This window comes from Neofelis nebulosa, chromosome 2 (assembly GCF_028018385.1).
Source record: "Neofelis nebulosa isolate mNeoNeb1 chromosome 2, mNeoNeb1.pri, whole genome shotgun sequence".
In the NCBI taxonomy this organism is placed as follows: domain Eukaryota; kingdom Metazoa; phylum Chordata; class Mammalia; order Carnivora; family Felidae; genus Neofelis; species Neofelis nebulosa.
In genome coordinates, this window is record NC_080783.1 from 110,083,179 (window position 1) to 110,106,141 (window position 22,963).

At 41.9% G+C, this 22,963-nt stretch overlaps 1 long non-coding RNA gene across 1 annotated transcript; it reads right to left on the reverse strand.

Annotated features, from left to right (window-relative positions):
* Window positions 1-562: 562 nt before the first annotated feature.
* LOC131493117 (uncharacterized) lies at window positions 563-21,625 on the reverse strand. Its single transcript, XR_009252471.1, has 3 exons — window positions 21,285-21,625; window positions 6,391-6,527; window positions 563-747 (listed from the first exon to the last, which is right to left on the reverse strand). It is a non-coding gene; the product is annotated as an uncharacterized LOC131493117 (long non-coding RNA).
* Window positions 21,626-22,963: the final 1,338 nt, after the last annotated feature.

A 22,963-nucleotide genomic window follows, 5' to 3' on the forward strand; every position in this document is an offset into this window, starting at 1 on the left:
AAGCGTCCAACTCTTGATCTTGGCTGGTCATGATCTCACTGTTCATGAGTTTGAGCCCTGCATTGGGATCTGTGCTAACAGTGCAGAGCCTGCTTGGGATTCTCTCTCTCCCTCTTTTTGCCCCCCACCCTGCTCATGCTCTCTCTCTCAAAATAAATAAAGAAACATTAAAAACAACAACAACAAAGAAAGAAATCTAGGCCCAATAGACCAGGTGGTTAAGCTAGGGGGGGGTACAGAGAGAGGCAGAAGGGAAGGAGGTGGGTGATTGAGGGGAGGGGATGGGTTAGATTTCCCCCAAGAATTTGGGAGCTTCTGAAAGAGAAGAGACTCACATTCCACTTGACTGCAGGATCCCCAGAGGGTCAAACGTCTGAGAAATGCAGCTTCTCAGGCAAGTGTGCACTGGGCACTGACTGTGAGGCTTGTGCTTGGTATGCCCTGGATGGTGGAGGCAAGGAACAGTGTGCATGGTGGAGGTAGCTCAGAAGAGGGAGGTTCTTCAGCTGCAGAAAGGCTGAGGTGCTCATAGGAGTTCCTAGACAAAAACAGGGACCTCCAGTAGTGACGAAGGGTACACATCTCCAACAGCCTGATTTAGTTCAATGTACAAAAATAAAACAAAATAATGGTTTCCGTATAAGAAGGTCTGCCGCATACGTGGAACTGGGTGCTATTTGGAGTGTTGATTGCTTGCGGGTTGTTTTCTGCTGCTTTCTCTGGTGGAATCGGCCTCAGGAATCTTAGCTGCAAAAGACATAGAAACAATACCTTAGGGGGGCGCCTGGTTGGCTCAGTCGGTTGAGTGGCCGACTTCGGCTCAGGTCACGATCTCGCGGTCCGTGAGTTCGAGCCCCGCGTTGGGCTCTGTGCTGACAGCTCGGAGCCTGGAGCCTGGAGCCTGTTTCGGATTCTGTGTCTCCCTCTCTCTGACCCTCCCCCGTTCATGCTCTGTCTCTCTCTGTCTCAAAACTAAATAAACGTTAAAAAAATTAAAAAAGAAAAAAAAGGAAACAATACCTTAGGCCTGAAAGTCACCTTGGAAAGCGGCCAGTCACTTGGCTTTCAAACTATCCTCTGCAGAGCTTCTTCAAGCCCACTGCCAAAGCCAGGAGCCAGAGGACTGGGAAGCCAGGGCTCCCCTCCATACACCAGGTTCCCCTCAATTCGACCAGAGTAATCCTGTTTTTATTTTCACTTAATACATTTCCTGGAGTCCATTCACCACAAGTCTGAGTGTCTTTCCCATGCAGGGGAAACACTGGTCCCAGCCTCCCATCTCACTGAGACCCAGAAGGGAAAATTTATCTCTTGCCTTGGGGAAATACAGCAGAAGCTGAACTAGAACCCAAGGACAGGAGACATAGGCATGTGCTTCCGTGCAAAGGGATCACCTTGGCTGTTTCTGCAATGCTACACTTCAAACCTCTCTATCTCTCCAGGCTCAGGAGCAAGCACAGAAAGTCACTAGCAAAGAGAAATGCATTTGGACAGATATCTGCAAACAAAGTTATGTTCAAAGAAGAGTAAAGCTCTGCGTTTGTGACAGAGTGATCAGAAGAAACACATTAGGCCCTTCAAGTACCCAAGCCCACTGGTTCCTTGCAGACTAGCGAGGGCAGCCTCCCCCAGAGATGCTTGAGAGAGCCAGTGGTGGGTCCATTCACTGGCTTTTCACCCTCTATTCCTGACCCCCAGTACGCCAAGGATGGGGAGCTAAAAATGCCACCCTCCAGATACCTTACCATCTAGGGCTCCAGACATGGCCAAGTTCCACCAGTCAGATGTACTACCACAAGACGGGTTTGAACCTGAAGCCTGTGAGCAGAGAGGGAAAAACATGAGGCGCCCATTTGGCTGGGGTATTAGAGCCAGCAGCTGTAGTGGTAGCTTCTTTCTTTTCTATCGAAATGTAGTTAACATGCCATATTACATTAGTTTCAAGGGTACAGCATTGTGATTCAAAATTTATATACATTACAAAGTGGTGGCCACAATAAACCCAGCTACAGTTAGTCACCACGCAAAGGTGTTAGTTTCGTGAACTATATTGCCTGTGTTATACATTGCATCCTTGTGTCATTGATTTTATAACCGGAAGTTTGTACTTTTCAATGCCCTTCTATTTCACCTTCTGGCAACCACTAGGCTGTTCTCTGTATCTAGGAGTCTGTCTCTGTTTGGTTTTGTTTGCTTTGTTTTTTATATTCCACCATGAAATCACATACCATGAAATCTTATGGTATTTGTCTTTCTCTGTCTGAGCTATTTCACTTAGTATAATACCCTGTAGGTCTATCTGTGTAGCTGCCAATGGCAAGATTTCGTTCCGTTTTGTGGCTAATATTCCAGTGTGTACGTGTGTGTGTGTGTGTGTGTGTGTGTGTGTGTGTGTAAAACCTCTTCCTTTTCCATTCATCCACGAATGGACACTTGATCTCCTTCCATAGGCTGGCTATTGTTTTAATGATACAATAAACATAGGGGCGCATGTATCTCTTTGAATCAGTGTCTTTGTATTCTTCGGGTGAATACCCAGTAGTGTGATTGCTGGGTCATAGGGCAGTTCTATTTCTAACTTTTTGAGGAACTTCCATACTGTTTTCCAGAGTGGCTGCACCAGTCAATGCTACGCAATGGCAGCTTCTTAGTTCACTGAGTGGTCTCCCAATTGAACAACGTTTGCAGCAGCAGGGTGGTGGGGGCCCCACAGCATTCTGCAGCAGCAGCCACAGCCTTTTCCATCTTGATGGAGTGACCCTGGACATGGGAATTTTTCCTAGGACATGACTTAGAGTCTTAACTATTTTGTAAGCACCCAAACGCCTTCTCAAAAACCATTTCTGCTAATGCCAGCTAGGTGGATTCCACTGTCTGTGGCTTAATGCTTATCGAACTTTGGCATCTTTACCAATCCAATAAGTGAAAACAAAATGTATTCATTATAGTTTTAATTTAATCTTCTCTTAACTTGAGTGAAGTTAAAAGTCTTTTTCCGGAGGCGCCTGGCTGGCTTAGTTGGTAGAGCGTGTGACTCAGGGTCATGAGTTCAAGCCCCACATTGGGTGTGGAGCCTACTCAAAATTCTTAAAAAATAATAATAAAACATAAAGTAAACAAATACCTTTAAAAGAAGTATCTTTCTGTGTTTAAGAGGCATTTGTATTTCCCTTTCTGAGAACAATCTGCTCTTTTTTGAGAGGTATGACCCCATTTGTCATACTTATTCTCCCATACTTATTTCTTCCATTAGTTTTATAGTTTTACTTTTCATATTTAGGCCTTTACCACATCTGAATTGCCCTACCATATATGGGTCAAGGTAGGTACCCAGTTTTCCCAATACTATCTGCCTGTTGATTTATGTGTATCTTTCATCACATATCCTATATGCATGGATTTGTTGCTGAACCATCTCTACTCTGTCCCGGGTCTATTTGCCTGTTTGTATGCCAATGATTATGTGATATGTGATTATAATAATGTTGCTACCTCTTCATAAATAGTAGGATAAATCCCCCTCCTTGCTTTTTTCCCCAAAATCCTCTTAAACATTTATGAATATTCATTCTTCTATATAAATTTAAGAATAATTCTGTTGAAGTCCTCAGAATATCAAGCTAGATTTTGTGTTGGAATTGTATTAAATTAACAGAATAATAGGATAGTAACACCTTCATGAAGTTATTCAATCATGATATTTATTTAGATGTTTTATGTCCTTTAATTAACTTTTACATTTTTCTCCATTAATATTTTGTGTAATTTCTGTCAATTTCTAAATAATTTATAGTCTTTATAATATTTTGAATATATTATTTTATATTGTATATTTTATGGTTATTGATGTTGAAGGTAAATTCTATTGATTTTTGTAAACTGACCTTGTATCTAGAAACCCCAATGACTATTCATAATAGATTTAATTTTTCTCTGTTGACGGTATTGTGTTTCCTATGTAGAAAATTATCTATACAGAGAGTTTTACCCTCTCCTTCCAGTTCTTATAACTTTTGTTCTTTTTCCACTTGGATAGTATTTTTGAGAACTTTAATACTGTGTAAAATCTGGCATCAAGAGAGGGCATCCATAATTTCTTCTTGATTCTAAAGAGAATGTATCTAAAATTTTTGCTTTAAGCAAATTTTGATGTTTGCTGTTGGTTTTGGTTTGTAAACTCTATCAAGTTAAGGAAGCCTCTTTGTAAGTCTTCTTTTCTAAAACATTTTCCATTGTTAAATTGTTGCTGACTTTCCAGAATGGCTAAATTGAACAACACAACAAGGCACAGCAAGTATTGACAAGGATGTGGCTGGCTGATGCCGGGAGCATAGACTGTGGTTGGCTGATGCTGGGAGAGTAGATTGGTACAAACATGTATCAGACACTGTCAGTGCTCCTCCCAGATCCCCTCCATCCCTTGTCTGTGCTTTCCAAGCTTCACTGTTTTGCCCCCAATTGCCCACACCTGCAACTCTTTGTAAGAGGATGGGTCTTATGTTACTGAGATCACTTAGCTCACATGGACAGAGAGCCAGAAATGCTCCCATGGCAGCCATTAGGCCAACAAATGGTACAGGAGTGTGAAATTCCAGCAAACCTGCCTCAGGTTGGGACAACTCAGAGGCATATTTTATACTCACAAGGTCTTTTGTGAAGTCAGTGACACTCTGTTTCACAGAACTTTGCTTTAAATCATGCCCTTGCTTGGGTTCTTCCCCTTTTCTGTCCTACCTACTCCACTACTTTCCTCATTTCTCCTGAGAGCACATCCTTAATAAATCATACATACATAAATACTCATCCCAAGGTCTGCTTCTGACCCTTACCTTACTTCCAACCTAAGACAATCACCTTAGAAAACTGTTTAGCCAAGCTGAATATATACATTTCCTATGATTGCAATCCCACTCCAAGGTACATACAGAAGGAGTACATACATAAGGGGGCATCTGTGTGGCTTAGTCAGTTAAGCATCCAACTTTGGCTCAAGTCATAATCTTGAGGTTCATGAGTTCCAGCCCCACGACGGGCTGTCTGCTGTCAGCACAGAGGCTGCTTAAGATCCTCTGCCCCCCCCCCTTCTCTCTCCCTCTCCCTCTCTCTCAAAATAAATAAAAATCAAAAAAGAAATACATACATAAATTTAACAATAATCATGTATGAAAATATTCATGGCACCATTATTATTAATAACCCCAAAATGAACACAACTCACATGTTTATCAAATTATTTGACTGGATAAATAAAATGCCTCATATTCACATAATGAAATACTACACATCAGTAAGAATGAATAAACTACAACTGAATTCAACAATATGGATGGAACTTACAGCCCTCAAATTGGGAAAGAAGTCCAACACAAAGGAGGACAGGAACTGTGATTTCATACTGGGCAACCAGACAAAACTAATCTGTGAAGCCAACTTTGTTTTTTGTTTTTTTTTTCACATGGCTACTGAGTTGTCTCAATACCATTTACTGAATAATATGTCTTTGACGATTTGAAGTCAGGACAGTGGTTGCCCTTGTCCAGGGTTTAGGGGTCACACTGAGGGTTATGGGTGCTGTTTGCATGGATGGTTTCACAGTTTATGAACATTAATTGAGCTATCCACTTGTGATTTGTATACTTTTCTGTAAGTATATTATTCATGTTTACATTTAAAAAATTAGATAATAATGAAGTGTTAAATTTTATGAAATTTTTGTCTGCATATATTGACATAATTAAATTGAGAGATTTTCTTTTAACGTTGGACCATTTTCACCACACTCTGGAGATAAACCTTTGAGCATATTGAATGAACTTGTTAATTCAAGTTGGATTTGGTTAAGATTTCTCTCTATTCTAAAAGGTGAAATAAATCTACATTTTTTTTTTGTTCTGTTCTCATACAGTTTGGGAACTGTGGTTAAACTATGAGTTTGGCAACTTGATATTATTTTCTACTTTCTGGGATAACTGGAGTAAGATAAGAAACATCTCTTCATTTATAGTTTATGGGAATTCACAAATTATCTGGATTTGGGTCTTTTTGGAGGTAGGGACTATTTAACTATCCTGTCTATTTATTTAGTGTCTATTGAAATGTTACAGCTTTCTATCTCTTCTTCTTTCAATTATAATATTTTGTAACTTTTTAAAAATGGGTCCATTTTTTTCAGGATGTTCAAGTTTATTAGCATAGTTTCTTCTTTTAATTTCATGGTTTTATTTTACTTTTTTGTTTAAAACTCTCACCCACCTGGAATTTATTTTGAGGTAAAGTGAAATTGTGGTTGAAAAAAAGAAAAAAAGAAAGAAAATGAAATTGTGGTTCTAATTTTGGGTGTTTTTTTCCACATGGCTACCCAGTGGTCCCCACATCATTTATCAATAGCACTTCTTCTCCTCAGGGAAGCTGAGTGATGTCAGCGGGATGGCTGTGAGTGGCAGCTCCATTGTTCACTGGTAACATCAATGAAGTAAGAAGTACTGGAACAGACAGTGAAGAGGTGAACCCCCTTGCCATTTCCTCCACTGAGAAGATAAAACAAAAGAAGAAACAAATATCCAGATAAGCATGCCCAGACAGACCCCTGCTAGTCTGTCTCCAATGGCAGGGACCCAGTGGGGAACTAGTCAGATAGAATCAATCACACAGCAGGGAGCTCAAATGAGGTCTATATTGTGGTACTTAGAATATGACATTGTCAGAATAGAGCCAGAATCTCTCTGCTTTCTCCCTCTATATTTTACTCTGCAATGTCATAGTAAATGATCAATTTCCCCCAAGTCTGAAAGTGTTTGTGACTTATTTTGCAGGGTCTCTGTCTTTCAGCTATGTCAGAGAGACTCTCCAAAGCTCCAGATATGAGGGGGCTCACCTTCCACAGCAGCAGAGAAATAATAGATCCCATCTCCAAGGATCTCCCTGACTCCCTGACAGGAGCCTCAGTAATATCCCCAGCCACCACCTGCAACTTGGACATACAGTGGAACCTATATAATACAAATCCCAAACATAAATGCCTCAATTGTTTTTTTAGAATATTCATAGTAAGATAAGGAATAGAAGGGAAAAGGTCATTAACCCTTCATAAAGCTACTTTCACCCCACCCCACATACATGTCTCCATTTATGAAGTACTTAGCTAGGAAGTATACTCCTTCCAGTGTTCATCAAGAGGAAAGAAGAGAGAAAGTAAACCTCTCATAATGTGACGAATATTCTTTCTCTTTAGTCTGACTAAACCATTTTAGGCTACATGAGCAGCCCCACTAGACCAATAACAGTCCTCAAAGAATCCCATGTACAATTGGCTTAATCCTGGCTTCCTAAGCCAATCGCTAGCAATCGGGATGGGACCATCATGATTGGGCCACTCTTACCTGGGTCCAGTTTTGGGTGCTGGTTACTGAGAGAAACCAAGGAAACTTAGGTTCCTCAACCAAAAGGTATGTCAGAATGACTGAATATATGTTGAGAAAACAACTGATAGTGTTCATGACAGAATTTTCTTTTACTCTCTAATTTTTTATCTCATAGTAAGATATACATAACATAAAAATTTTCATTTTAACCATTTTTAAGTGTAGAGTTCAAAGGCATTAATTCCATTCACAATGTTGTGCAACCATCTGCAGTATATATTTCCAAGCCTTTTTCCTCATCCCAAACATAAACTCTGTGACCATTAAGCAATAACTTAATTTCCCATTTTCCCCTACCTCCAGCCCCTGGTAACTTCTAATCTACTTTCTGTCTCTATGGATTTTCCTTTACAAGATATTTCACATAAATGGAATCATACAGTATCTGTCCTTTTTTTTTTTTTTTTTTTTTTTTTTTTTGGTCTGGCTTATTTTACTCAGCATAATGTTTTCAAGATTCATCTGTGTTATACCATGCATTAAAACTTCCTTTTCATGGCTAAAAATTATTCCACTATATGTATATACAACATTTAACTTATCCATTCATCTTTTGATGGGCACTTGCATTGTTTCTACATTTTGGCTATTGTGAATAATGCTGCAATAAACACTGGCATACAAAAACTGTAGGAGTTCCTGTTTTCAATTCTTGGGGTATATATCTAGAACCAGAAATATTGGGTCATAGAGTAATTCTATGTTTAGTTTTTTGGGGAACTTCCAAACTATTTTCCACAGAGACTGCACCATCTTATAGTCCCACCAGCAGTGTATAAGGGTTCCAGTTTTTTCCATATCCTCACCAACACTTGTTATTTTCCCTTTTTAAAAAAAAATTATAGTCAGCCTAATGGATATGAAGTGGTCCCTCTCTGTGGTTTGATTTGCATTCCTCTAGAGACTAATGATGTTGAGCAGCGTTCCTATAATAAGATATACCTATTGACCACGTGTATATCTTCTTTGAAGAAATGTCTAAGTCCTTTATCCATTTTCCCAACTGCTCTTCCAAATAACTAGAGTCATTTGTCTTGCTGTTCAGACCTTTATCAGATAAAGGATTTGCAAATATTTTCTCCTATTTTTGTGGGGTTTTGCTTCACTTTCTTGATAAATATCCCTTGATGTACTGTCACAGACTTTGAGTCTGGAGTTCTGTCTTGTCCAGCGAGAGAATGGATGCAGAATTGAATATGAGAGAGGCTAATGTCTGGGAGGAGACAAGAGCCCTGAGTAAGGGTCCTTGGTCCATATTTATTAGGATCAGAAGGCTTTCAAACGTGATGGATGTGCAGAAAGAGATAATAAAACAGTGATCATTGATTCATGTGTGTGAGAGAAAGGGGGTTTCAAAGGCATGAGGTGTTAGGGGTTAGGGTCAAGACAAATCAAAGACCCAACGCCAAGCAAACGGCTGTTTATTGCAGGCACCAGACACTGTGTCTGTTTATCTTAACTTTTCTAGGGGCTAAGACAAATAGAGAATGATACTTCAGGATTAACAAGGTATTTTTCTTGCTAATTAACTCTGGACGTGTTTGCCCTGCTGCAAGGGCTTTCGGCTTCTACCTGTTCTCAGACGTTTTCATCCTGTGGAAGCGGCTTTCTGCTCTATGCTTTGTTCTATGCTGGGGGTGTTTTCACCCTATGGTTCTGCCTCTACTTGTTCTCCAACGCTTTCATCCTGTGGAAGCAACTTTCCACTCTATGCTTTGTTCTACACTGGGGGCGCTTTCACCCTGAGGTGGTTTTCTGCCCTAAGCCTTGTTAACCCATTGGTGCAAGCTCAGGGAATTCTTAAACTTATTCCCCACAATGCACAAATATTTTTAATTGTTACAAAGGTCAATTTTTTTTTCTCTTGTTACCCATGCTGTCTTAGTGTCCTTTCATTTCAACCTGAAGGATTCCCTTTGGCATTTTCTGTAGGGTGGGTCCAGTGGTAACAAACTTCTTCCGTTGTTATTTCTCTGGGAATATCTTAATTTCTCCCTCATTGTTCAAGGACAGTTTTGTTGGGTATAGAATTCTCAAATAACAGGTTGTTTTCTTTCAGCACCTTAAATATGTCATCCCACTCCTTTTGGTTTCAATGATTTTTCATGAGAAATTGGTTGTTAGTCTTATAGAAGATCCTTGTGTATAATGAGTCACTTCTCTCTCACTGCTTTCATGATTGTCTGACTTTCAATAGTTCGATTACAATGTGTTTCAGTGTTGGTCTCTTTCTTATTTTTATCCTATTTGGAGTTTGTTGAGCTTCTTGGATGTGTAGCTTTATGTCTTTCATAAAACTTGGGAAGATTTTTGGTCATTACTTCTTCAACTATTTTTTGTTTCTTTCTCTATGTCTTTTCCTTCTGGGACTTTCTTTTTATTTATTTATTTATTTATTTATTTATTTTTTAATATATGAAATTTACTGTCAAATTGGTTTCCATACAACACCCAGTGCTCATCCCAAAAGGTGCCCTCCTCAATACCCATCACCCACCCTGCCCTCCCTCCCACCCCCCATCAACCCTCAGTTTGTTCTCAGTTTTTAACAGTCTCTTATGCTTTGGCTCTCTCTCCTTCTGGGACTTTCAAGATACCTATATTGGTCCCCCTAATAGAGTTGCATATATCACTTAAGTTCTGTCATGTTTCTTTCTGCTCCTTAGACTTGATAATTGCAAATTTCCTATATTCAAGTTCATAGATACTTTTTTCCTATTGTTGAACCCCTTAGTTTATTTTTCTTTTCAGTTGTACTTTTAACCTCCAGAAATTATGTTTCTTTAATCATTCTTATCTCTATTGATATTATCATTTTTCATACTTTATTTCTTAATGCCCTTTTTCTTTGTCCATGTTTTTCTTTTGTTTTTTAAGTATATTTAAGATTGTTGTTTTAAAGTTTTTGTCTAATAAGTCCAATGCTAGTCTTCCTCAGGGAATGTTTCTTTCTACTCATTTTATTTCTTTGTAGGGCCCTTTGTTACTATGTCTTTGTAGGCCTTGTAACTTTGTTGTTGTTGTTGACAACTGGACATTTGAGTATTATAAAATGGTAACTCTGGAAATGAGATTCTCTCTCTACCTCAAAATGTGTTTACTTTTTTTGATTGTTGAAGCCTATAGTCATTTATTTAATGATTTAACAATTTTTTTCATAGACTGTTTTCTTTGTTGTGTGTGGTTACTGAAGTCCTTGTTTCCTAGCTTGTGGTCACCTAATGTTGACATATATTTTCTTGAAGTCCACTTGATTGATGTAAGTTTTTTACTGTTTTTCCAGAGTTTTTACAACATTAGTTCTGACTATTTTTGCTTGTTTTTCAGTGTTTGTGTGGGGAGACAAGGGCTTGGAGCTGGCTACTCCTCCATTTTTATGATGTCCAACTCAAAAGAATTATTTTGAAGATCAACTCCAGAGTTACTTTTGAGTAGTGTCCTAGTAGAACCAAGAGTGAGTAAGTACTAAAGAACCAGTAATTTAACTGAACTCAAATTGAGGGCAGTAAGAGCAGTGGGGATTGTTTAATTTGCTTTGTGCAAGACACTCTCCTGAGTGACTCAGATTTTGTTTCTGAATGTGTTGAGGGAAATAAGGATGTGTAGAAGGTCCTGAGAGTTCCTGGAACATAAGACATTTCTAATGATATGAGTATTTAATATATTTAATTACCATCATTTATTATTACTATTGTTATCATCTGACTCCTGAAGTTGTCATTGACTCAACAACCACATTTTTCTCCTGCAAAGGCAGGGTAGTTGAGACTCGGAGTTAGAAGGAGGTAGAACTGCAAATAAGTCCTAGTCTTTCATTTATTAACTCTGTGATCCTGGTTAGGACAAAAATCTCTCTGTTCTCAATTTCCTCATCAAAAATAATGGGAATAATTATACACAGTACCTCAATGGGCTATAGTAAGGACTAAATGAGCAGGACTGAGCACCCCCATAAACGTTATGATTGATATTATTGCCTTTTTCAAGGACTTGGACTCAATCCTCAAAATGATAACAGGCTTCCCTCTCACTTTTTCAAGTACAGGTTTCACTGTTCCCTGCCTCTACCTATCATAGCCTCTCTAAGCAGCTCTCAGTCTTAACCAATCCTGACCTGGGACTTCATTCCTGGTGGATGTTTCTGTGTCCAGTCCTCTTTGCCCCTCAATATACCTGAACACCAAAAGACAAGCCCTCCATCTCTTCAAGGGGCCCCTCTCCAACCTCCCTTCCACATGTCCACTATGGATTTTTCTTCTTTGCTGTGGAGGATTCAACCAACTATTGCTCACCATTTATCAGAACTTCTCCTTCATGTTGCCCAAGAGGACACAGTTGAGGGTAAAGTGGGAGAAAGATAGAATATTTTTAAGTTATTTATTTTCCTTATGGCTCTTGGTTTTCTTAATCCCTCCAAATTCCTTCCTGGCACATCCAGTCCCTTTCTGGATTTTGAATTTCAAAAATCTATAGGCTCTGAAGGGAGGAGAAAGTGTTCAGGTTGTATTCAATATATTTAGGAATACCCAGGAGGACATGGGACAGGGTTTTCTACCACTTAATCCTCAAACTGAGGAAACATTTCCTACTGTAGGGGGAAGGGTTAAGAATTGACATTTTGGAAGTCTCTATGAAAGGAAACCTGCTTCCTCTGGGTGGAAAATAACAAACCCCTTAGCTAGGATTTATATCATCAAGAGTTAGGCAGATAATCTGTCTCTTTTCCTAAGCATAGCCCCAAGATAAGTCAGAGAAAAAAGGTCATGTGTTTGTTTAGAGTAACAAAGCAGGTCTGAAATGATTCTAGAAACCACAAAGGATGACTTAGCAGTGGCCTCTGTGGACTGACCACTGAGGGCCAAATGGAACGAAAGGCATATCAATAGGAGCTGCCATGAGAATTTAGCACTGAGACCTTTAACTCCCAAACTTATAACACAACAAAGTAAGTCCAAACCCAAGGAAAATGGAGGAAGACCAATTTGACTGAAATCAAGTATGTACATTCCTGGCAAAATGGAGACATGAAATGAAAATTAAGTCACAAAAACAATGTGGAATTTCTGTCTTTCTTGAGGTTGAGCTGCTACATGAGCATCTACAGAAAGACTTGTGCCTATGACTTTGTTTTCATGATGAAAACAGTTACATGGCTAGCTGGCAAGAAGAAGGAGCAGCTTCCAGAACCAGAAATACTAGCTGAAAGGTTGGCCTGACAGAAATTCCCGTACTTTCACTCACCTACAGAGCCCCCATTGGGCAATTTCCAACTGGAAGCAGAGGGTAAGAGAAACTGTATAATACAATCCATTCAGGTCAGCCACTTAGCACTGAAAGCATGGTGAAGAAAGGTAAAGAATGCATCTGGAGAGCAAAGGCAAGATGTCCAGAACACTATGTGATAATACTGTTATCAGAATCAACAACTGGAAAGATTGTTTTCTTGATCTGGCCTTCCTCCGGGCGCTGGAGAGAGATAAGCACAAGAGGAAGAATATGGAGGCTACTTTGGTCAATAAAGTTACCACTCAAAGGATCATTTTTAGAATCCTTCATCCAAGGTGGAGAGATTAAGGATAGAGCTAGGAAATGGACTCAAATCTTAGAAAATATATTGTGGATCACACCAAAGGAGTGAGATTGATAACAGTGGCAGGTGAGAAGATGAAGTAAAGGAGTCAGGTATCAGAACAGCAAAAATAATAATAATAATAACTCTAAAAAGTCTTGGATTCCCATTGATTTCATCATCTCTGTGAGGGTAGGTTTGAATAGGTGCCAAACATATCCAGATCATTATGTTTCTCATAGAAGCTACACCCATGTGAAAAAAAAAAAAAAACTAGAGAACTGCACTGGGGATATCTTCAGGGACTTCTTAGGATCCATCCAGGTATGCACCCCAGATCAGAGTTGGAGAGCCATGTCAAGAAATGTTGAGTTGAGTTGAGTTGCAATTGACTAGTTGACATGATATTATGCAATTTAGTTAATTGTTTGTTTATTTCTAATTTGTGATTTTATTTTTGGAGCCAATATTTTTTTTTTCCAAATCTCAAATGTTTTCTTAGGACTTTGAAAAGCTCATGGGGCGCCTGGGTGGCGCAGTCGGTTAAGCGTCCGACTTCAGCCAGGTCACGATCTCGCGGTCCGTGAGTTCCAGCCCCGCGTCAGGCTCTGGGCTGATGGCTCGGAGCCTGGAGCCTGTTTCCGATTCTGTGTCTCCCTCTCTCTCTGCCCCTCCCCCGTTCATGCTCTGTCTCTCTCTGTCCCAAAAATAAATAAAAAACGTTGAAAAAAAATTAAAAAAAAAAAAAAAAAAAAAAAGAAAAGCTCAGACAAGGATAGTGAATGGAAATCCCTGAGCAACAGCTGTGTGGGTGGCCTGAAGCAACTTGTCCAGCTGGAAATTTGAGGGTGGTGGGTTCCAAGAGAGAAGCTGCCAAGAGCTAATAGAGCACCCAATTGCCAGACCAGATTGAGAGAGACTTTTAGGTAGCTCCTAGATATGGGAAGAGTTGTTCACAGGTAAAAGAAAACTAATCAGTTTCTTAAAGTCAATAATCAACTAGTAGAAAAGTTAAACACTACACAAGAAATGGAATGTATAGTACGCAAGTAACGTCAGCTATGAACAACACGTACATTATCATGGTAATGTAAACGTTGAATACTGATTTAACCAAAAATTATCATTTAACTGATTGAATGGTGGGAGAAGGGAGGTGATATAAGCCCTGATGTTTGAGTACTAAAAGCTTATCTTCCATAGTGGGGAATAAATAGATACTAGATAAATTAAATAAGGAACCACAGGGTCAGGCATATTATTTTAAAATATGGAGGCTAACATCAGAAGAAACTCAGCAGCTGCATCTGCCAAGCACAGGTTAATATTTAGCTTGTGAATAACAGGAGGCAAAAAGAGGTGTCCATGTGTGGGTCCCCAAACCTGGCCAGGTGGGAAGAAGCCATAAGGTGGAAAGCCCTAGACACTGTAAGTTTTCTGTTCTTTCAGCAGCCTCCTCCTTGACTAGCTTTACAGAATATTTATTGCAGTTGCTTTTCTTTCTGGCAAACATATTTTCAATGGATGTCTAGAAAGTTAAAGTGAAAATCTCAACATAAACCAGAATAGTATATGCTTTCTCTCACATCTTCACTCTCTATCCCACCTTCCGTGGAAGGAAAGAGACAGTCACTCACGGACCCTGAACAACAGAGCTCTGCCACCTTCAACTCAGACTTTCGATGTCACCGTGGTGAGTGCTGAGGTATACTTTCCAGGTACCTCCGGGCCTAGGTGCTGAGGAGCATTTTCTCTTGAGGGGCTCACAGCTGAGATCCTCTTGAGGTATAGGCAAAGGATGCTGCCTTACCTGAGGTTATCGGCATCCCCCCCACAGGAGAGAGCCCACATCCAGTGACTTTGGATACAAAGCCCCAGCCTCCTTTTCCCAATTGGGGGCATCTCTAAAGGACCAGCCCAACTTCGGAGCAGCCCTTGGGATCAGCTAAGGCCTCTGCTGGGACTGAATTCAGATGAACTCTCCGTCCAGTCATGCTCTCCTGCACATGTGTTGTTCCCGAAAGCACCATGCAATAAACCTACATGTGGATCTCCTTCTCAAAGTCTGCTTCCATGGAACCCAGCCTAAGGAGGCACCTTCAGAGTCTCTTTCATTCCACCTGCCAGAAGGGAAAAGGGCATGAAGGGATACAGGGGGGAGTCTTGGATGCCGAATCTAGAGGCAATAGGCATGACTTCCATTGCTTAGAACCCAATCACATGGCCATGCTTAATATCTGTGGAGGTGGGAAAATGCAGTCCAGCAGTGTCCCCCAAGAATTAGTGAGCACTTATCTGTCTCTGCCATTTGTACCTCCCTTCTCTCTCTCTCTCTCTCTCTCTCTCTCTCTCTCTCTCTCTCTCTCTCAGGAAAAACTCATCTGCAGCATCTGCAGAATTAAAATTTGAGGCACTTAGGCATGAGTCTTCATGGGAGAAGAGACACATGTTGTCGGCATCAGGATCCCTGGACTTTTTTCTCTTATTAAGAACTCCTTCTGTCTTCTACTAAAGACCATTATATTCAGTCTGTAAATCTTGGGTGCTTCTTCTGCCTTCAGAAGAATTTTTTTTTAATTTTTTTTCAACGTTTTTAATTTATTTTTGGGACAGAGAGAGACAGAGCATGAACGGGGGAGGGGCAGAGAGAGAGGGAGACACAGAATCGGAAACAGGCTCCAGGCTCCGAGCCATCAGCCCAGAGCCTGACGCGGGGCTCGAACTCACGGACCGCGAGATGGTGACCTGGCTGAAGTCGGGCGCTTAACCGACTGCGCCACCCAGGCGCCCCGAATTTTTTTTTTTTCAGAAGGAGCAAAGTGAACTTGGAAGACTGTAGAAAAGATTAATAGAAAGTTAATCTCTATTCCAAAGGTCATAAATTCCAATGTTTTGAAGAACTAAAGGGAACCGTGTGACCTGGTCCTTTCTACCTAGAGTTGACAGAGCCCAGCGGGATCAATAAAGTAAAGAAGACATTACCAGCAGCCACCCCAATCCCTCAAGGCACAGGGTCAGTTCAGAGAGAAGACTGTATACATGCTGAGGGGTCCTCAACATGAGCCACAGAAAAGAGACCAGGCACTGAGCAAGTTCATCTCCCCAGAACTGGGACCCAGCAAGTTTTGTTACATAATGAGAGATTGTTTTGTTTTGTCTATAACTAAAAACATTTTCCAAAACATAAGAGAGCTGGGACTCTTTCATGGAGATCCTCCAAGCCCTGGGGAAGGGTCTAAGACCAGAGGAGAATTCAGGTGGATCTAGGTGCCCTGGGCACCCCCCTCCCCTGTCCAGGGACAGTCCACCACCTGTCAGCCAAGAAGACTCAGTGCCAATGAACAGCAAGCGTTCACTGTCCACCCACTAGTGCTGAAGGTAAGCATAACTGGCCAGCCTCTGAGAAGTGGCTATAATCCCAGGTAAAGATGCTACTTGCCCCTTTAAAGCCCCAGTGCATGTAGATGGAGAAGTGGCTTCAGAAGACCAGAGCCGGTGCCCTCCTGTAACTCCCCTGGGACACAAACCTAACATCATTTTGGGTAGCAGTGCCAGTGAGGGTGTTTCTTTTCTTCTTTCTTCCTTTGCTCCTGGCCCCATGCCCTCATTCACCTGCCCTTGTCCCACAGTGGCTAGAGGCAGAGGGTTCCTGTTCTGTGTCTGCCTCCCTCTTGCTTTCTCCCATTGTGCTCACCTTCTCTCCTTCTGCCCAGCTCTCCCTGGCTACTCGGTGCCCTACCATGTGCCTCCTGACTGTGCACAAGCTGGCCTTTCTTCAGTCACCCTGATACCCTGATGGGAGTGGGCATAGCTCATCTTCTTAAAAGTCTGACACTATGTAGCTTTTCCCTCTTTCATTAGTTTCCTCTGGAATTTTTTTCTGTGTTCTGACACTTCTTCTCTTCTCTTCTTCTCCTTGGCTCTTTGCTTTTCTTCTCTTTTTGTCACACAGACCCACTGCTGTGTGTCCATGTCTGTGTTTCCTCCCTGTAACCCATACTCAAAGAAGGAAAGTGGGGCAAATCCTCCTCTGGAGGTAACAAGATTCAAAAACAAAACAAAACAAAAAAGAGAGAGCTTCCACACACACACCACATGACAAGACTAGAACTCACACTTGGACACTTAACCACTCTTTGGAAGCAACTATATTAGACTTTTGCTGTCTTTGTACATTTTAGGCATTTGAAAGATTTCCCAAGACTTTGAAGGATAAGCACACAATTTGACCTTGAAATAGGACACCCAACTGATGTGTTACCTTCCACTCGACTCAGAATACCTTTTGAAATGAGCTATGGCTCCAACCTAGCATGTCCTGAGAGAAGAAGGAGCTCACGCACACCCCAGAGCATGCTACATTCTCCAAACGAATCAGATCATTCCTCACCTCAGTCCCATGGAATGCGAAGAAAATATGCTTTCACTTTGTTTTGTTTATGACATGATGTCCAATCTATTGAGTTCCAATTTCTAACTCCCCTTCCCTATCACTGGAGAGAGAGTTATCATCCAAGCTGATATGAGGAAATGGAAGCCCACTGGTTCCAACCTGCTGTCAAATCTCAAGTGATTGAAAGAGAGGACACCTGGCATTTTTAAGATGCATTTCTATCCATCTCTCTTTTGATCCTACAACAGCACTGTCCTATGAGTACAGGAAGCTGAGCTGTCTCTGATTATCCAGTGAGGCCACACCCATGGGGTTATGCAGACTTGACTGGCTTCTTCAGGGATTATATTCTGCTCAAGGCTGCAGCCATCCACCAACCCTGGAAAAGCAGCCAGTCATGGGACAAGTCATGATTTTACCTGGCAGGTGAAGCCCCCATAAGTCTGAGAAGCCAAGCTGCCCACCCCAGAGCTAACAAGTAGACTGAGGTTCCTCCATGGCCTGGGCCACCTGCCCCTCCAGCCCTTTTCTCTCATGTTCCTTTGATCCTAACCAATCCCAAAGTGATCTGATGGGGAAAAAATGCATTTACATCCAAGAAAACAGAAGCCACAAAGAAACAAATAAACATCTGATACAGTGAGGCTGCCTTTCTGGAAAAGGCAAAGGTTCTAGTAAAACCTACACCCATATTCTCAGCCGTAAGTAAAAATAATCTCTATTTTACAGAAGAGGAAACTGAGACTCAGAGTGGTAAGGTGTCTTTCCCAAGGTTACACAGCAGTTAGCACAGAGCCAGGTTTAGTGCTTATTCTTCTTTAGCCCTCCCCTCAGCTCTCTCCACACCAACTGCAATAAATGATAAAATTATCCCTAAAGACGTACAGCACGCAAATAAATCCTTGAGATTAAGCTTTGTGATTTAGGGATGAGGTGATACAGAAAACAGTGATTTTCTTTCCCAATAATGCTTAGTCTAGAGGCTTTTTGAAAGATATTCTTGTTTTATGAATGAGGGGGCATGGTGTTACAAAGGTGACATAGAAAACGATACTTAAATACTTAAATGGAATATCTACTATGTGCTCGTTACTAGAACATATATTTATCTACGTTGTCTTAATAATCACGAGGACACTATGAAGTAAGGGTATACATTTATTACATGGAAAACCAAGGTTCTGAACATTTAATGTACTTCCCAAGGTCCAATCACTTACACCAATGCCCTTTCCATGGCACAGCCACTATCACTCCATTAGAAAGCACAGGACATATAGCAGGTACAGTGCGGGGGTTTCCCAGACCTGCAGATGGACCCTGGCTCCCCCATAGAGCCCCATCGCCACCCAGCCATGGAAGATTCCTTGTGGCCACACCTCCCTGGTCCGAATGCATCCCACTTGCCTTTACATCTGCCTCTATCAGCCTGCTCCTTATGACCTCCAATGCCAGAAAGTCTTCCACTGGATTGTAAGGACCACAAGGCAGGGTCATATATGCTTCAATTACTAATACAGCCCATAATAAGCACAGGCCCTGCCCACAGGAGGCACTCAATATGCATTTGATGAGAGGAGGAAAGAGCAGAGTGTGAGCAGAACAGCAACCCTGCTTATCCCTTCCATCTAGACTTTGAGAGATCAAGATTTCCCAGAAGGGATAGACCTGTTCACCAAATCCTAGTTCCATGAGTTATTCCTTGGATTTATAAGAGAAGCCACCTAAGAACCTGTTTTTAAAAGCATTGTTTGGGGCGCCTGGGTGGCGCAGTCGGTTAAGCGTCCGACTTCAGCCAGGTCACGATCTCGCGGTCCGTGAGTTCGAGCCCCGCGTCAGGCTCTGGGCTGATGGCTCGGAGCCTGGAGCCTGTTTCCGATTCTGTGTCTCCCTCTCTCTCTGCCCCTCCCCCGTTCATGCTCTGTCTCTCTCTGTCCCAAAAATAAATTAAAAATGTTGAAAAAAAAATTTTTTTTAAAATAAAAATAAAAATAAAAAAAAATAAAAGCATTGTTTGGGGGCGCCTGGGTGGCTCAGTCGGTTAAGTGTCCGACTTCAGCTCAGGTCACGATCTCGCAGTCCGTGAGTTCGAGCCCTGCGTCGGGCTCTGGGCTGATGGCTCAGAGCCTGGAGCCTGCTTCCGATTCTGTGTCTCCCTCTCTCTCTGTCCCTCCCCCCGTTCATGCTCTGTCTCTCTCTGTCTCAAAAATAAATAAACGTTAAAAAAAAAAACTTAAAAAAAAAAATAAAAGCATTGTTTGTCCATCAAGAAGTGAATTCATAGGAATTTGACACCCAAAAGGCAGGCTGAGGTGTCAACGAACCCAGGAATGATCATGACCAACTGGTGGAGGGGGGAACCAAAGGGTTGTTATGTTAATGGGAACCAAAGGCTATTGGGTTCATACCCCAGTTCTGTCACCGGTGTGTTGTGTGATCTTGACCAAGACACCTAAATTGACTAAGAGATTTTTGGTCTCAAATAATAGAAAATTCATATTGGCCTACTAAGAGGAATTTATGATTCACGTGTATGAAGAAATATAGAGTTAATTGGGGCACTTTGGTCAGGAATATAGCTACTCTTCTCTGCCTGTCTGGTTCTTCTGGGTCAAACTTATTCCTGAGGTCCCTTTGCTTATGGAAGCAAAATGGTTGTGGCAATCTCAAGCCTCACCTTGCCTACAACACAGTCTATGGAAAGACACTGAAAATGTGTCCAAGAATTCATGGTGACACACTGGGAAATTCATTCTGACCAGACTCTTGGGTCACAAGTTCATGCACGAACCAGAGCAGTCACGGAGACAGAATGTGCTGATCAGCCTTAGCTAGGTTGCAGTCTCCTCCCACACCACAGAAAACACATGGATCACCACTGGAAATCTGGAGCCCTTGTGAAGGGAAAAAGAGAAGGACGCTGGAGAAGCTACCCACAGAAGTCCAACAGTCCTAGGTCTCTGGGAATGTTATTTCAATTGTTGAATATAAAACATAATAATAACTCTCAACATATCACATGGGAATCGTGTGATCTCAAGTGAGATAATGAGCAAATACACTTTTTAAAGTCTAAAGCTTTGTACCTTTATCTTTCACAATTTACAGACTCTTGAGATTCTGATAAATATATGAAACATTTATTCCAGCAAAAAAGAAAAGAACAAATACAAAAACTTGTAAATGTAATTCCAGAAGCCCACTTCTGGGCCATGCCGGGGATGCTCAATGAAGGTCTGTTTGCTCCATGCCCATTCTTTCCCATGGACTTAACATAAAACCTGGGTGCCAGGATTTATCAATGTAATCCCATTTAATCCTGATGACAACCCTATGAGGGTGGTGCCATCATGCCCATTGTATGAATAAACTGAGACTCAGAGACACTAAGTGACTTGACCATGGTCATAAAACTAATGAGTTGTGGAACTAAGACTAGAACCAGGTCTCCTGATTCAACTCTAATGCATTATCATGGCACTCACTTGGAATGCCTTTCCTCTCTGCTTCCTCTATACAAATTCTACCTGTCCCTGAGGCAGCTCAGAGCTCTCTCTTCTAAGAAGCCTTAATCACATTACAAATCATCTTACATGAATTATCTTCAACTGGTTGTGTCCTGCTTCACCAGAAATTTGGGAAGGACCCTAAAGGCAAAGCCTTGGCTCACCCTACCTCCCGCCCAGGCCCTCCTCACAAGATAGTTCTGTTGGATCATTAATGGGTCAGCCTCAGGTGCTGGGTGAGCTTCCACCTGACAAGGAAAGGCCACCCAAGGATGCCCCTTCCTTTTGGCATCACAATTGTCAACTGTGGCATAAGAGCCACAGTTCCTAGACATATGTGGGAGCACTAAACACCCGAAGCTGGAGAGAAGAGCCCTGCAGCACTAGGAACTCACATTGGCCTTCAGTGCAGACCCTTCTCCTCTTCCCCCGTGGTCTCCCAGGGACTTGAGCTGTATGCTAAGACTCGTCATACATCTCTGTTGTCACGGTGACTGTGGCTATCCCACCCCAACACATTTCCCTTGAAGGGAACTGGCAGTGACTCTCATCATCACTCTTGGGAGTGTTTAGTAAGCCTCTACTTGTGTCAGCCACTGCTACTGAGCACCTGCTCTGAACAGGCTCAAGCATGCTCTCATTGTTTTCTCACAATGACCCGGAGAGAGAAGATGACATTTCATCTGATGGTGAGGACTTGGAGAGCCGCCCACAGTCACACAAGAAGTCTGTCAGGTCCCAGAGCCTTTGCTGACCTTTATACCTCCTTGCTCTGTGCACGCAAACATCTAAGCACTCTCTCTAACTCATGGCTTCTGCCACAGCGAGTCTCCATGAGCGTCATCACTGGTGGTTCTGGGCAGAGACAGGGACCCTAGAGGTGCCTTCCTAGCCAGCCCAGCATGGATGCACACCACCACCTGACAAAGAGTTGTGATGAGATGCCACTTCCATCTCCAGCCTCCTACCATAAATATTCCACATGTTCCCATGGCACAGTCCAGCTCTAGCAGGATTTCTGGTCCTGTCCTATTAACCACTCATAGACAGCCTGCCATTGCAGCTAACCTTCCTTGTAAGTTCCTTGAGGACAAGAAAGGTGCCGTTCCCACCTCTTATCCCAAAGCATCCATCTTTAGCCACACAGAACACATGCAAGTTTCTATGGTGAGAATCGAAGTAGAAAGCAGTTGCACAATTGCAGCCCAAAGCCTGTTCCTGTGCAGGCACCTCTTCTGTGTTGGTCCTCTGGCCTGTTTCCCCTCCACACATGAGGCAATCTCAGGTTTATCCATCTCCCCCACACCTTCCCTGGCTGCTGGATGCAAGTAGGGAACAGCCAACAGCACTTGCCAACTGAATAGAGAATCCTAGTGCCCCGCAGCACTTTCTAATCATTCCCAGGGCCTGAGGCTGATGAGCTCTGAGAGAGGCTGGCAGTGGGCCTGCTTAATGACCATGGGCAGAGCATCCCAGCAGGCCCTGGTTCCCCATGGCCCCAGGGTACGAGGCCAGCCTGCATTTGTTAATAAGGACACAATCTCCTCCCAGTGGGAGTCATGCTGGCAGAGTTCAAACCTCTAGAGCATCTTGTACAAAATGCCATTTTCCCTATAAATCGAATTAGCATCTTATTTTTGTCTTACTACTCTAAAGTCTTTCCCTTCCTGCCCTCAACTGTCCTTCCCCACCCAAACCACACATACTTCCTAATCAACAGCTGCCTCTGGGTGTTATCCCCAACACTGGTTGTCTTCATTAGGTCCATAAATATGTCAGTCAAAAAGGACACACTTGAATGGGCTCCCACCAGCCAAAGATGAGGCAGTCCAAACACCATAAAAGATAAATTCTGTAATGGATTAAAATCTATTAAATACAGAAAATTCATGAGTGTAAAAACATCTATAACTGAATGTAGGGTATATGGGAACTCTGCACCGTCTTTGTAACTGTTTTATAAATCTAAAATTATTCTAAAATAAAACATTTATTTAAAAAGGGACAAGTCAGACACAAAAGGCCACATGTTATATGCTTCTATTTCTATGAAATGTACAGAATAGACAGATCA